The sequence below is a fragment of the Pinus tabuliformis genome, chromosome X (assembly GCF_031772625.1).
Source record: "Pinus tabuliformis cultivar Carrire ecotype Pingquan chromosome X, CPIR1, whole genome shotgun sequence".
In the NCBI taxonomy this organism is placed as follows: Eukaryota; Viridiplantae; Streptophyta; class Pinopsida; order Pinales; family Pinaceae; genus Pinus; species Pinus tabuliformis.
In genome coordinates this window covers 954,766,046-954,781,258 of record NC_142308.1, presented here as the reverse complement: position 1 = coordinate 954,781,258, position 15,213 = coordinate 954,766,046, and positions in this window count along the sequence as shown.

Sequence of the window (15,213 nt, the reverse complement as noted above, 5' to 3'; positions counted from 1 at the left end):
CTTCTATTGGAGGTCATCATCATTATTCTTGTATAAAGTAACCTATATAATGTACTTTGATGATCCCCAAAATGTTCTCATTTATGGGTTCAAAAATCCTTGTCTTTTAGTGAATTTAAAAATTATTTTGCATTGTTGTCTATTAAGCACTTGGAAAAAACCTACAACATGGAATAGATTTTTGATGAACTTGAAAAAACATCTTTCAATGGATTCCTTATGATTATTTTGGTGAATTTTGATGAACCTTAAAAAAATTCTTTCAATGGATTCCTTGAGACTCTTTTGGTGATTTTTGAATAGCTTGAAAAACCTTCTTTTAATGGATTCTGTAAAACTCTTTTGGTGAATTTCAATGTATTTTCCAAATATTTTTCAACAATTGTTTGAAATTTTCTCCAAAAAGTTATTTTGATGGATTCCCTAAAATTCTTTCAATTGGTTTTGAGAAATCCTTTGAAAGGCTCTTTTGATAGATTTCCTTAAAAATCTTTTGGTAGGTTTTGAAAAATTATTTGAAAATCCCTTTCAAAGAATTCTCCAAAACTCTTTTGGTGGAATTTGAAAGACTTACTGAAAACTTTGGTGGATTTTTGAGAAATTCCTTGAATCTATTTTTGAAGGTCTATAAAAAGCTTGTTTTTCTTATCTAACTTGAAATAATTACTTTTTAGTGGTCCTCAAAATTCACTTACTTCTCTTTATTGGTATTCAAAGTGAAGTACTTTTTAGCGGTCTTAAAAAAATGTTTTTTTTTCAATGGTTTAGGCAAAGCTTATTTTAGAGGTCTACGAAAAAATTCTTCAACAGACTTAACAAAAGTTAGAAATCTTTTCAAATCAAAATTTATCCAATACATTAATGGATATACATAAAATTCAAAAGAAAATTTAAATACGGATTGTAATACCTCCTCCCACACTTACCTAGGGTTACTGGTCCACCGGGGTAAATATGTGACGAAGAGTTACTATGATATGACTCAACCTCCTAGATCACATGAAGGAAGTGGAAATGAGAAACCAAAACCTTAGTGACCTTCCTCGGGAGCTACAAGACCCACAGGAGCTAAACCACCCCTCCAGGTGCCCAAAACTTGAGTCATATTTATTTTTCAGTAACAAAACTCCCAGTCACATGCACAAGTCTGCATCCATGTGACTATAGGCCTCTAGTTTCTCCCATAATCTTGCAAGGGACAGAATGCAGTTTTTTTCAACCATTTTTGTGTTTGCTACCACGATATTTGAGCCAATTTTTCAGGGTTAGTCTCTAGGCCACTGCCCAAAACTTGTTGAGACTTTCCAAGACAACAAATGACACCAATACAAAGCCTCTAACACAAAACTTGATCAAGGACTTGACCATCCTCAAAAAGTTGAATAAATTAATTTTTCTATTAATAATCACCTAATTTCTCCCTTTGGAGGTTGCTCAAATTCTTCTATTGGAGGTCATCATCGTTATTCTTGTATCAAGTAACCTATAGAATATACTTTTATGATCCCCAAATTGTTCTCATTTATGGGTTCAAAAATCCTTGTCTTTTAGTGAATTTAAAAATTCTTTTCCATTGTCGTCCTATTGAGCACATGGCAAAAACCTACAAAATGGACTAGCTTTTTGATGAACTTGAAAAAACATCTTTCGATGGATTCCCTGAGATTCTTTTGGTGAATTTTGATGAGCCTTAAAAAAAAAATTTCGATGGATTCCCTAAGACTCTTTTGGTGAATTTTGAATAACTTGAAAAAGCATCTTTCAATGGATTCCCTAAAACTCTTTTGGTGAATTTCAATGTATTTTCCAAATCTTTTTCAACAATTGTTTGAAATTTTCTCCAAATTTTTTTTGATGGATTCTCTAGAATGATTTCAATTGGTTTTGGGAAATTCTTTGAAAGGCTCTTTTGATAGATTTCCTCAAAAATATTTTAGCGGGTTTTGAAAAATTATTTTAAAATCCCTTCCAATGAATTCTTCAGAATTTTGTTGGTGGATTTTGAAAAAATTATTGAAAAATTTGGTGGATTTTGAGAAACTCCTCGAATCTCTTCTTGAAGGTCTATAAAAAACTTGCTTTTCTTAGCTAACTTGAAATAATTACTTTTTTGTGGTCCTCAAAATGCATGCACTTCTATTTATTAGTCTTCAAAGTGAAGTTGTTTTTAGCGATTTAAAAAAAAATACTTTTTTTTCAATGGTTTAGGCAAAGCTTATTTCAGAGTTATACAAAAAAATTCTTCAAAAAACTTAGCAAAAGTTAGAAATCATTTTCAAATAAAAATTAATCCAATCCATTAATGGATATACATAAAATTCCAAAGAAAATTTACGTAGTGATTGTAACACCCTCCTCCCACACTTACCCAAGCTTATCGGTCCACCAGGGTAAATATGTGACGAACAATTACGATGATATGAATCAACCTCCTAGATCACCTTAAGGAAGTGGAATCGAGAAACTAAAACCTTACCAACCTTCCTCGGGAGCTACAAGAGCCACAAGAGCTAAACCACCCCTACATGTGCCCAAACCTTGAATCATATTGCTTTTTCACTAAAAAAACTCCCATTTGCATGCACAAGCATGCATCCATGCAACTGTAAGCCACTGGTCGCTCCCATAAGCTTGCAAGGGAGAGACTGCATTCTTTTTTCAGCCAGTTTTGTGCCTTCTACCCTGAGATTTGGGCCACTCTTTCAGGGCTAGTCTCTAGGCCACTTCCCAGAAATTGATGAGACTTTCCAAGATAACAAATGAAACCAAGACAAAGCATCTAACACAAAAATTGATCAAGGACTTGAACCAACCAATCCTAAACACAACAGAAATTCCATCAAACACATGATGAACATGAAATCTATAGGTCATAAATACACATCTGAACATAGGGGTCTCATATTTATCTGAGAATCACCAAGAAGGTCTAATGCCCTCTCATATTAGCTTCAAAATCTATTATGCCATCCATTTGATAACCAATTTCGTATTCATCAAACATGTCAAGAGACATAAACAATATACATCATATAACCATTTAATAACCAACATATAAACCATGGAAACTCAACCATAATGACACCATCATAATCAATACATATGATCATAGATCACAATGGAAAATACCTCTTATTAACATATGAAAATGCCAACCAAGTCAGGGACTTCCACGTACCACTCGACCATAGATTGGGCTAAACCAAATCTTTCTTTCAGTCAGTCACCCTCGTGCCATATTCCAAGCATGAATGTTGGATCTCATGAAATAAATCAACCAAAACCAAACTAGGGATTCCATAGGCCATACCACCTCAACCCTAATCTAGTGATTCCAACTCACGGTTGTACATTGCTAACCATCACCAGATCAGTCTCTACTCAAGCTATCCATGGCTCCAGAGAATTTGTTCCAACCTAGCTCTAGGGATAGTAACTCAACCTATAGTTTTCATTGGGCTTCCAGAGTGTTTGTCCAACCAAGGCTTCTAGGAACTAATAACTCAACCCACAACCATAAGGAACATTAGCACCAACCAGAAAACAAAAGGGAAAACCTAAAACACCATGACTATCTAGGAAATGGGAAGGCTAAGAAAAACCAATGTCAATCCAGACAATCCTCCATGCCAATGAAAACTCATAACCAAGAAACCACATGCATGCCAAAACTAGCAAGGAAATCGAACATGCAATTTAGTACCTGCAAAGCAATCCAACTGTAGTCATTGATCCTCTTGTTCCCTTGCACTTTCCTGCTTTCCTTTTCCTTCTTTCTCCAAATCCAATGTATGCCAAAGTGCTCCAAGAATACTCTAGGTGACCAAGAGTATGAGAGAGAGAGAATAGAAGATAGAGCAATAAGCGAATTGACAAAATCCTATGAACTGATCCTCATAAGAATTTTTATCATTGAGGCCTCTATTTTCTTTATTTTCCTCTATTTTTCCTTCAATTTCCTCCTCATGCAAATTCGTGACTCTTTACCTTCCTCTTTCTTTTTTTCATAAATAAAATGCCAATTAATGCCTCATTTCCTTTTCCATTGCCTTTTCCAATTTCCTTATCCATAATAAAACAAATGAACACCCACTGGGATGTTTTTCCCACCATTCGGCTTGGAATACCTTTCCCATGTCCTTGGTCTTATTTTTTCCTTTATTAGCTTTATTACATGGAATTTTAACCCGAGGCTATTACAGGGATGCCATGAAAGCTTTGAAAGAAGCTTTTCACGGACGATTCCAACCCAATATTCACCCATTCAACCCTTCACATCTTTTGCTCATAGGATGGCACCCATAAATCATGAATTTCTTTTTGGTTTTATCATTTCCACCCAATTTACAAGATAGATTAAAAATATAGGACCATGACTCTAACAAATTTTCACTAATCTCTACCCATATGTGTATGATGCTAGAACCATCACTTTGATACCACAATGTAATGCACGCTACTTCACACCAAGTAATTTCATCACAAATTTTCTTTTTGAAACCAAATTGTAATGTACCCAAATTATAGGGTACCTCAAGATCTAGTATTCTTGAACTACTTTTCAAAATTTGGATACCAACCAAATGAATGAAGAAGCATGCAGTGGATTTGAACACATGAAAATCCATCAAGAAATATACATAAATACATACATATATAAACATGAACGAATATTTCTCACATAGTGCATAGAATTCAAATATATACACAACATTAATCAATGATAAAGCACAAAGTAAACACAAGTTGAGTATAGCAAATAGAGAACAATTATCTTTATTGAATGACCACACTAACTAGATATAGACTTCAGATGTTCCACCCAACCGTATAAACTATTATTCTAAATCTCTTAGTAGTAGGTCACCCCCAAGCTGAGGCAATGGACCTGCACAGACAAGTTCCTAGGTCAAATCTCTCACATAGACAATCAATTTTTATGCTATTACAACTATCATTCACACAATGATCTCAAACCACCATATTTCTTTCCCCTTCATACTACACAACCCAAATAAATGAATCCACCTATTTTTTATATAGTTCATTAGACTATTCCATTTCTGTTTACAACTCCAGTATAGTCTGATTAGGAAATATCAATGTTGGAAGCTCCAAATATTCTTACTTTTGGATAGTTTTCCTCAAAATTCCAATGCATCCATGCGCTCATGCATCATCACTTTGCTAGAAAATAACCAGTATTCTCATATATTAGAATAGAAATGGATCTCTTCTATATAAATGTCATCTTCTCTCCAAGAAGAAAGAACAAGAATAAATGAGAGGCAAAATAATAAGGAATCATCCCAACCATAAAAATTATGGTTAATATTGAATGTTCACAATGTGTCAGGTCGTTTCCCCAAGAAGTTCATATATCTCCTTCTCCCAACTAATTCAAAGATGGGTTTACTAAAATATATAATTTTGGTCTATCCTCCCTAGCTACCCCACCTCTCTCATAGAACCACAGCCCCTATATATCTTTCCTTGTTTGTCTACATTTGATGATGTATTTTTATTACTAATATCCAAAACTATTACTTTGCTAGGTTCTCTAGCCTTTCTCATGTACAAAGATACAATGATAATGCGAGGATAAAATCTGGGGTATTACATCAAGATATATATATATATATATATATATATATTATTTATTTATTTATTTTCTCTTAGTTGACTCTTCTACATGAACTGCATACAATCGACATCATTGCGTAAAGCATTTCTTCAATTGTAAGGATGAAATATCCCTTCCAGAAATGGGTCTCAAAATTCATTTACTATCTTTTCTTTCTCCATTTTAATTAAGACAAGTGAAAGTCTTGTTATGGTGACCTAAAATAACATGATGTGCATTCAACCAATCCATCCTAATGAGGACATCATATGATCCAAGATGTATTATGTTGAAATCTGCAAATTGTGTCGACACCATTCATATATAATGGACAACCTTTAACAAATTCATTACTTTTCGTTTTGGTTTCAATGGCTAATTGAACCAACTATGATTTTTGATTTTTACATCTCTTAAAATGAAATAATTCAACCAAATTAGGGGTAATGTACTTATCACTTTCTCTTGGATCAATTTAAATAGAAATATATTTATTTGGAATATTACCTTCGACCTTAATCATGTTTTACTGATGTTCAACCTCTCGATTTTCCAAGGTTACATATATTCTTGAGATGTTCCTACGCACATATCCCATTATGGTTGCCTCCTATATTTTATGCACATTCATCAATTTATCTCTTTTATGAGGAAAACCTCTATACATATGGTCTCATTTACATCTACAACGTTTCATCGATTTTATTTTCTTTTTTCCTTGAGGATTTTACCATCTTAGATTCACTCTAAGCTAGTTGACTTTGTTGATATGTATTGGGAATTCTCCTTAAGAAAGGAGGTTTACATTTCTTCTTCCTCCATTCCAATTTTTCCTTATTTTTGTATTTATAGGACTTCTATAAAGTTACTATGCCTTTTTTCTAATCAAATAGTTACTTGACCTTCCTAGTGGTCTCTTCCAATGTCTTAGGTTCATCAAATTGGATCTTATCTTTGTAAAATAATGGCAGTCCACTTAAGAACTATTGTATCTTCACCTTCACTTCTTTAATAAAGCCCATATATCTCATAAATCCAATAACTTCCTCTCATATTACTTTAAGGTCATATTTCCCAACTTGTGTTCAAATAACTCTTGCATATTCTTGTCATAGTAGTGCTCAGAAAAATACTAGTATGAGAAATATTTCTTGAACTAAAGGGATCCTTTTCCCATTGATGTGCTTAAATTGCTTTAGTTTATCCCACCATATGGAAGTATTCTTTATATATGGTATATGGAATTCATGGATTTTAAATTGGATGAGTATCTATGCAACTAAAAATAGTTTCTTATCTCTATAAACCAAGCTTGAACATCCTCTCCCCTTTCATTATCACCATAAAAATTGGTGGCTTAATCTTCCTAAGCTCTCCTTGCATAGTGTTGTATTCATGTCTTCTTTTTTTATTTCTATATTCTATGACTATCCCTCCTTGCATGAGATCTACCTAATTCTTCATTCCTTGAACTTGATCTACTCTTTAGTTTCCTCTACAACTAATTTAAACTCCATAGTAGTTGCATGTTTCATTGATTTTGTTATGTATGGGTTTTCATTAGCTTCTCATTATCATCTCTATAACTATGCACTTCCATATTCAAACTCTTCATGATTTCTACTAGTCCTAACAGTTCCATTCTATCTTTGTGTCCATTAGAATATGTTCGTAGCATTTCCCATACTAATATTCAAGTCTTTTATTTCTTCTTCAAGACTATAATTAATTCCATATGCATCTTCCGTGTCTCTTCTTCAATACCTCTCTCTAATGATAAGTTCTACATGTTGTTGTTGTAATATTTATTCTACAAGAAGTGTGTATACCAATAAAAGTATTGGATACACCTCATTTCTAGATATGTAGGATTTTCTTTCAAATTATATAAAATATGCACATTGTCAAATTTTCTCAATTAGGGCTACAAATCCTTCTTCCCAATTTTTGAAGAACTATGAAGCATTTATACAAAATCCAAGCATTCATACATATTCCTCTCTTAATTAACTTTCCAATTACTATAGTCATGCTCCAATTTGATCTTAAAGATAGAATTTATAGCTTAGAAATCACCAATTTTAACATTTTTTTTGTATTTTTCTCATTTGTTCAATCAAGCTCAAAGACTTATTGCTTCAACCTATAGAATGAAATCAGTTGAATACCCAGAAAAATATTGTGTCATATGTAGATAATAGTCATGATTGTGAGTACAAAAAAATTCAAAATCAATAATATGATGCACAAGTAAATATATGCATCAATATGGAATTGTCAAAATTTTTCCTATTTGCACTTTTTCCAAACTTAGAATTTTTACAAAAAACTATTATATCTCAAACAGAATAGAATTGGAAAAAATTCAACAAGGAAAAGTTGTATGGTTTGTCAAATAAATCAAAGGTTGAGTAAGATAATTTTTCCACATTGGTGATTATAGGTCCCTTTTCCTTCCTAGATGATTCCAAAAATCATCAAAAAAGTCTCATGGTGAATTTTCACCTATTTTGCATCTCCATACCAAACCCTTTGAAATTTGGTCATATGCTCCATTGCTTTTCTTAATGTCTTTTCCCATTCCTCATTGTCCATATTTCATCAACAAAAGGGTTTCTATCAATGGGTGCCACCATGTTATTTGAAAATTACTAATCCACATTTTCTAGAAAGTTAGGCTTGAATTAGCTAATGACCCTCATTGATACTTTATAGGCCTAATCAATGTGGACCTACCCTTGAAATTCCATCTAGTTCTAAGATTCAATACCCTTGTTATGACTAAAATAAGAGTTTGGATCTAAACGTTTTTTTAACATTATTTATTCTTTGTTAACATGACATCTTCACTAAATTGGATTGACACATGGTTGATAATGTGGCACTTGTTTTCACCTCTCAACCTTTGTTGTAGCCATGCCATCTTACTATACTTCCTCATATGCCATGTCAAGTTCCCATGCCCCCATTTATCTTTTTCATCTTCACTTTTTCCCTCGGGCTTTTATGTCATGATGATGGATCCACTTATGGACACAAAACATATAGATTCCAACAAAATTATTGCGGTTAATCCAAACTTCCAAAATAAAAATCATTATTATTATTAATTTGTGGGTCACCTTATATGCAATTGTCCTTTTTCCACCACTTGGCATGATATTAGCAATGGATGTGATAGGGGATCCTATTTTATACCCACACCATCCACCTATCACATTGTCCTTGGTTGATGTGATGTGGAAGGGTCCATCTCCAACATCCCTTCGTTAGCACACAACTTCCCACACTTGATTTTATATCAATAACTCTAATAAATTGTGGAACTATAACTTAATGCCAGTTAAAATGGAATTTAGCCTCTGATATTCAGTCACTTCCTAAGGGGCATGCATCACCCCTACAATGATTATAGAGGCTTTCTAAATTTGTGAAATACTACCACCATAGCCTCTACAAACCACCTTTCTAGACCTAACCATCCCCACCACTATGGACCTCTTCTCCAAATTTCAAAATTTTCCCTAAATTTTAGATAGGTTGAACTATATAACCATGAATTTCTAAAATACATGCCTTTATATGCTCTAATAGGAATTTGATTCAAATATTTGAACTATCATCCCATTATCACTAGTTTTAAAATATTTTCCCCAATTACTCTCCTTGAGGAACTCTATTAAACATTTACTCTATAAATTGGAGCTTCTTCATTTGTATAGAAAAATGTTTGGCCCAAACGACCCTAGTGATGTAACATGTAGCTTGGGTACCAATTCGTAATGTATCCAAGCACCCTTATACACTATTGAGGTAGTGGAATATACCAAATTTCTTCCTACTAACTTCAAAGTATCTATGATATCAAATTTTCACATGCCCCACCATTTAGTTGGGTGGAAATTTTCATTCTTATAACTATGATACCATTATATCCTCATTGTCTTATCATTATATGGATTAATGCATGCAAATAAGATAATGTAGCCTCATGTAGACATAATCGCTCATTCATATAACAATAACACCATAAATACAAATACCAACTTAAACATACAAAATGATATTCAATTAATAGCATAGGCATCATTAAATTCATCATAATTAAAATAAATCATGAACACTTATCTTCATGGGAATCTATCGCCAATTAGTTATATACAAAGAACATTCCACCCTCGTGCTAAGGCTATGTGTCTATAAGGATAAACTCTTCCTATAGAAAGCTCTTGTAGGATCCAAAGATGTAGGCTGACATTTTCAACCCTATATGTATTTTTTTCTAAATATATTACACTAGTTTATGTAAACAATTTCCAATACACCACTTCCCATTCCTTACATATAATCAATAAGTTATAGACTAACTTTGATAATAATATGAAATGATAGTAACGACTTCCAGTATTCTGCCTTCCATCCATTTATATATGGCTAAGAATTTATTATATAAACATTGTATGATAACATTATGAGTTTATACATGAACATTAGTCCTTAGAATATATGCATTGAAGATAACATAATGTTTACGTCAATAAATCACCTTAAAGTACCGTTCACCCTAGTGAGTGTAGAATCTTCGCAATGTAGGTTGGTCATGATACTGGTTCCTAGCTTGAAGTTACTCCAATGACCAATCCTTTTGCAATTCCCAATGAACTAGATTGAATTTGATGACCCACTTAGTTTTCAACCCTACTATTGTCATGATACTCTTCTTCCCTTTGTCCCCCCCCTCCCCCGAGTCACAGTGGGGTTGTAGGAAGGAGAAGAGATCAATACTAGCTTATAGGAATTGGGCCATAGCTCCGATCTCTCCAAACCAATAACTTCCTACCAACCATACTATAAAACAAGTACTCAATATCTAAGTTTCATAATCCCAAGATTACATTATCACAAGTTCCCACAAGAATATATATAATTTCATTACGACTCTAATCCAGCATTAGGGAGCTAAAAGATTCCCCCTTCATAAGAGTGTGTTCCTTTTATAGAGTATTTTAGGTGAGGATTAGATGTGACACTTGTTTTCACATACAAAAATGCTTAATTCCATAAATTTTATTATTCACCAAGGCATATGTCTTCTCCACAAATTGTCTCTCATGTAATTTCCCATTATTTTATTGAAAATAAAGATTTTCTCTCACCCAAGAGTCGCATGTTCCTAAATTTACTCCTAGTTGCTCCCTTATGCCCTTTTCCCCTTAACTTTTGTAATTTATTTTAGTTAACTCGTTATCTAGCATGATTCCAAGTTAGTATTAGCTACTTCCCTACATTTTTCCATCTTAAAATTAGTTTCCTTTTCAAGGATTCTCTCAACTAGGCGAGGCTCTGATAATTTTAATTTCTTTGAGCTATTTATTCAAATATTTTAATTTTTTCACATGTATATTTATATTTCAGTTGTTAGGTCCCTATAATAATAGTGTAGCCACCATATTATTATTGTATGCACCATAAAAACCCACTTATAACGTTATTGTTGTGCCCTTACATTATTATTGTTATGTAGGCCCTAATTATATTTCGACCCTTTAAATTCCTATATATACCAAAGAGGGCTTGTCATTTGAATCATCAAAGAATTTTCCATTTATGTGATGTAAAAGGAGGTTTCCCCCTCAAAGTGGATTATCATCAAGTCATTTATCTATATTTTATTTTCTTTCTGTTCTATTTTGATATGGATACATAAAATTTTGTATAAGAGCTCTTGATCCTAGGGTTTTGCTACTTCAAACGGGTCATCATGGATTTTTCATTATAATTTTTTTCGTATGAAGCTTCAGACAGTGAAATTGTTACCACATGGATGTGAAATCTTGATGAACATTTGGTTAAAATTTCAAACCTTGGTTTGTTATATTTTTGGAGGTATGTCCTATTAGAGTCAGTTAGTTTATTAGTAGTCAAATGTCTTCGAAAATTCATAATTTTGCTGTCATGGAAAAGGTCAAACTCATAAAAATTTTCACTATCATGAGTTCGACTAGCTGCTACTTGGAAAGCCATCATGAACTTGGTCATCACTTAGTCATAAAACTTTTAATCATTAATGGGAAGGGGTGTTTGAGTTTTTGAGAGGCGTCATTATGATTTTTGAGTCAGGGTTTTGAGGGTTTGTTAGGGTGTTCACCTGAACATGTGTTTACAGTCAAAGGAATGATGCCTAAGTAGCATGGTCACAAATATCACAATCTTCACCCTCTTCTAATATAACTTATTTCCCTCATTTCCTATTCCCTATTTTTTTCCTTAGCCCTACTAATCCTATTCCCTTATCCTCTTATTCTTTCCAACTTTCCCTATTCATGGTATCCTTTATTCCTATTTTAGGCCTAAATCCCCTTTTATCCTAAGCCTAAGTCCCCTTTTACCCTAGGCCTAAATTTGCTTGCTAAGACATCATTTCGTATGATGAGTAAACCTCACCCACATACACCATACATAAACGTTGGTCATCATACCCACATCATTTTCCTAGATCTTGTCATGCTCCCAAATTCAAATATGATTGCTTTTCAGGTGGAGTTCCGATTACACACCATGTTTAATTACATTAGCAGAGATTAGGAATCATTTTCAAATCGCTTCAGGAGGCCACCATTTTCATTGTTTTTGATCACAGGCGAATGTATTGGTTCATTGTGTAGGAGATCTGAAGACTAGTTACACATTGAAGGCAAATTACAAAGAATTTCAGAAATTGTGTTGCATTGTTTCTATGCAGAGCGCTACACAACCATTGCGCAGTGTGTCCCTAATCTACCAGAGCTCACACAAATCAGTCTCAACATTATGGGAGGTAGGATTCAGTTACCTAGTCTGTGAATTTATTGTTCAACACTTTGATTAAGCATAGTAAAGCTCTTGTTGCATTTTCTTTAAAAAACTTCACTACGCACACCCTGCCTGTCAACCACACATACAGTCAAATTTCTAGCTTGAAGTCGTGTCTTGTTAATGAGAAAAGATATCCATCATGCAACTTTGAGTGGTCAAGGAAATTTGTAAAGTGAAATAGAGTGTTTTCTTACTCTTCTTGAACATTAGAAACCTACTCTGTCATCACTATCTAATACTGCTGTTTAGTGAAGTTTGCATTGTCACAGTTGTTGAGTCTTTCAATCTCTGACCTGTACACATAACCTCTCATAAAGTTTGAATTGAACTTTTCAGGTGTTAGGGTTAATGGCTCCCACTACTAGTAGAAAAGGAGGGGATATTGTACGCATTGAGCCCAACACCCTAAACCTAATTAACTCCTCCCCAGCCATTAAGGTCACTTTCGAGAATGCTGGTTGCATTTCATTCTGTCAGAAAGTCCAGAAAGTGGTTCATAATACAAGATTGGCTAGCCTCTTCACCCTGAACCTCCATGATAACAAAGTCAAATTAGGGAATGTGGAAATAATTGTCACAGAAAAACTCATTGCAGATGCCACAAGTCTCCCATAGCAGGTGAAAAATGTTTCAAAGGATATGAGATTTATATTTCAACTTTCAAATAGTTTGTCGAGCCTAAGTTCAGTGATAAGTTTTCTACAACTTTCCCCACCATCTACCTCTAGGACCATTACAATGAACTGTTAAAAGTTATCCATAGGTATTTCACGTGTGAGGGTAGATTCAACAGGGTGTACCAGCATCATTTGAGACTTCTATGACACTTCACAGGGAAAAAAAAAACCTATGAACTTACCCTTCTTCTTATTCAAAACTATGGAAAGGATGGTAACCATATGTCTAGTATTTTTCATTTCTCCCTCATTAAAATTTTGGTCAAGTTTGCAGTTGATAAGAAGAAGATTCATTGGTTTGAATTTCTATCTAGCATTGGTTTACTACCTCATACATAGTCTTCATCACTAAAAATTTGTGAGGAGGAAGAGGTTCATGAAACACATGGGAAGAAGGTTACTCACATAGTGAAAGAGACCAAGATAGTTGAAGAAAAGGATGAAAAACCCAACAAAAGGTTCACAGGTAAACTTGGCAAGCAGGGTAAGAAGCAGATTTCGAAAGGCAAAGAGAAAACTCAAGAAACCAAGGTTCAGGTGGCATCATCTCAGACCACCAAGTTTCAGGTTAAGGTAGAAGAAATAGTCAAGAATGAAGAGTTCTTGTTGAGGCCTAGGACTAGGTCAAGGGCTAGGAAGAATGCTGAGGGGTAAGACCCTCAGGCAGTTGTTGAAATTTTTGAGGATAAAAGGGAAGAAAAACAAGAGGACAATAAAGAAGAAGAAGTGAAGCAAGATGAACCAATCCAGTATGAACAAGGAGAGGACCCAAAGAAATATGATAAAGATACCATACAATATGAGGAATAAGAACCTAAGATGATCATGATGAAATAAGCCCTTTCCAAATATCAAATGAAGATAACATCCTTGAAGAAGAAAAACATAGAATTGAAACAAACACCTCAACGAGCAACTGAGAGTGTAGAGATACCTCCCAAAACTGTTGCTAAAGGTAAAGGTAAACATGTCTCATTTGCTAAATAGGCCAAAGAGATTGGAGTGGAGTCTAGTGGGCCCAAAACTAGAGCAGCCAAGTCAAAACTTAGTTATGTGCAACAAATGAAAAAGGTGGCTCAAGCACCTGGTAAGCCACTTTTTGACTGGTGGAAAGAGTATCAGAGATATCCAGAAGAAATCGAGGAGAGTCAAGAGTAGGTTAAGAGGTTCAGGAAAGATAATCAGAATTACAAGAGATCTATGCAACATATTCTTGAGAACTGTGACGTTTGTGAGGCATCCAAAGCCCTTGATGGAGGTAATTTTTTTTGAAATGGTCCATTCCTATAAGAAGACAGTGTAAAAACCTCTATGTCAAGAATGTAGTATTGAATGAAAAGTTGAGGAGCATGAAAAAGAGTTTGGACAAGGCATGGGGATTGGTTATGAAGTATAAGGAGGTAGCCAAAGCACCTTCATCTGGAAGAGTGCCAAGGTTGAGATCTAAGGCTATGACTGAAGCAAAAACTACCCTGCCACTACCCACTGAGAAAAATGACCTCACACCTCAAGCTTCCACTAGCAAGACCTTTAGCAAAAGGAAGAGGAGATAATAGGTCCTTGCTTGAATTCTGAAATTTTGTTTTTTTTGTTTTTGTTTTTGTTTTTTGTTTTTGTTTTTGTTTTTGTTTTGTTTTGTTTCGAATTCAAGTTGCAGATGTTGTTTTGATCAGGGTAATGGTATGGTTCTGATGTTTGGGGTCGCTTATAGTAGCATGATAGAGTTTTTTAAAGACTAGAGGCCACTTAAGAGGCAGTTTTGGAAAATGTACTACACAGACCCTACCTACACACTTGCACAGGTATTGGGAAGAAGGTAATTGTCACGGTTTAAAGGTATGAACATGTAGCAGGTGTGGAAGCCAACTCATACCTTCAGTTTCCAGCCACTTGCCATCTTTGGAAGCAAAAAGTGCCATCATAGTTGCTACGTAGCTGCTACGCAACCATCGCACAATCAATAATCAACTTTTATACCTTTTATTGTTTCATTTCATGATGATGTTCTTCAAAGATAGGATTGCTTTCACAAAGTTTAGTTTTTGTATTAAGATAAAT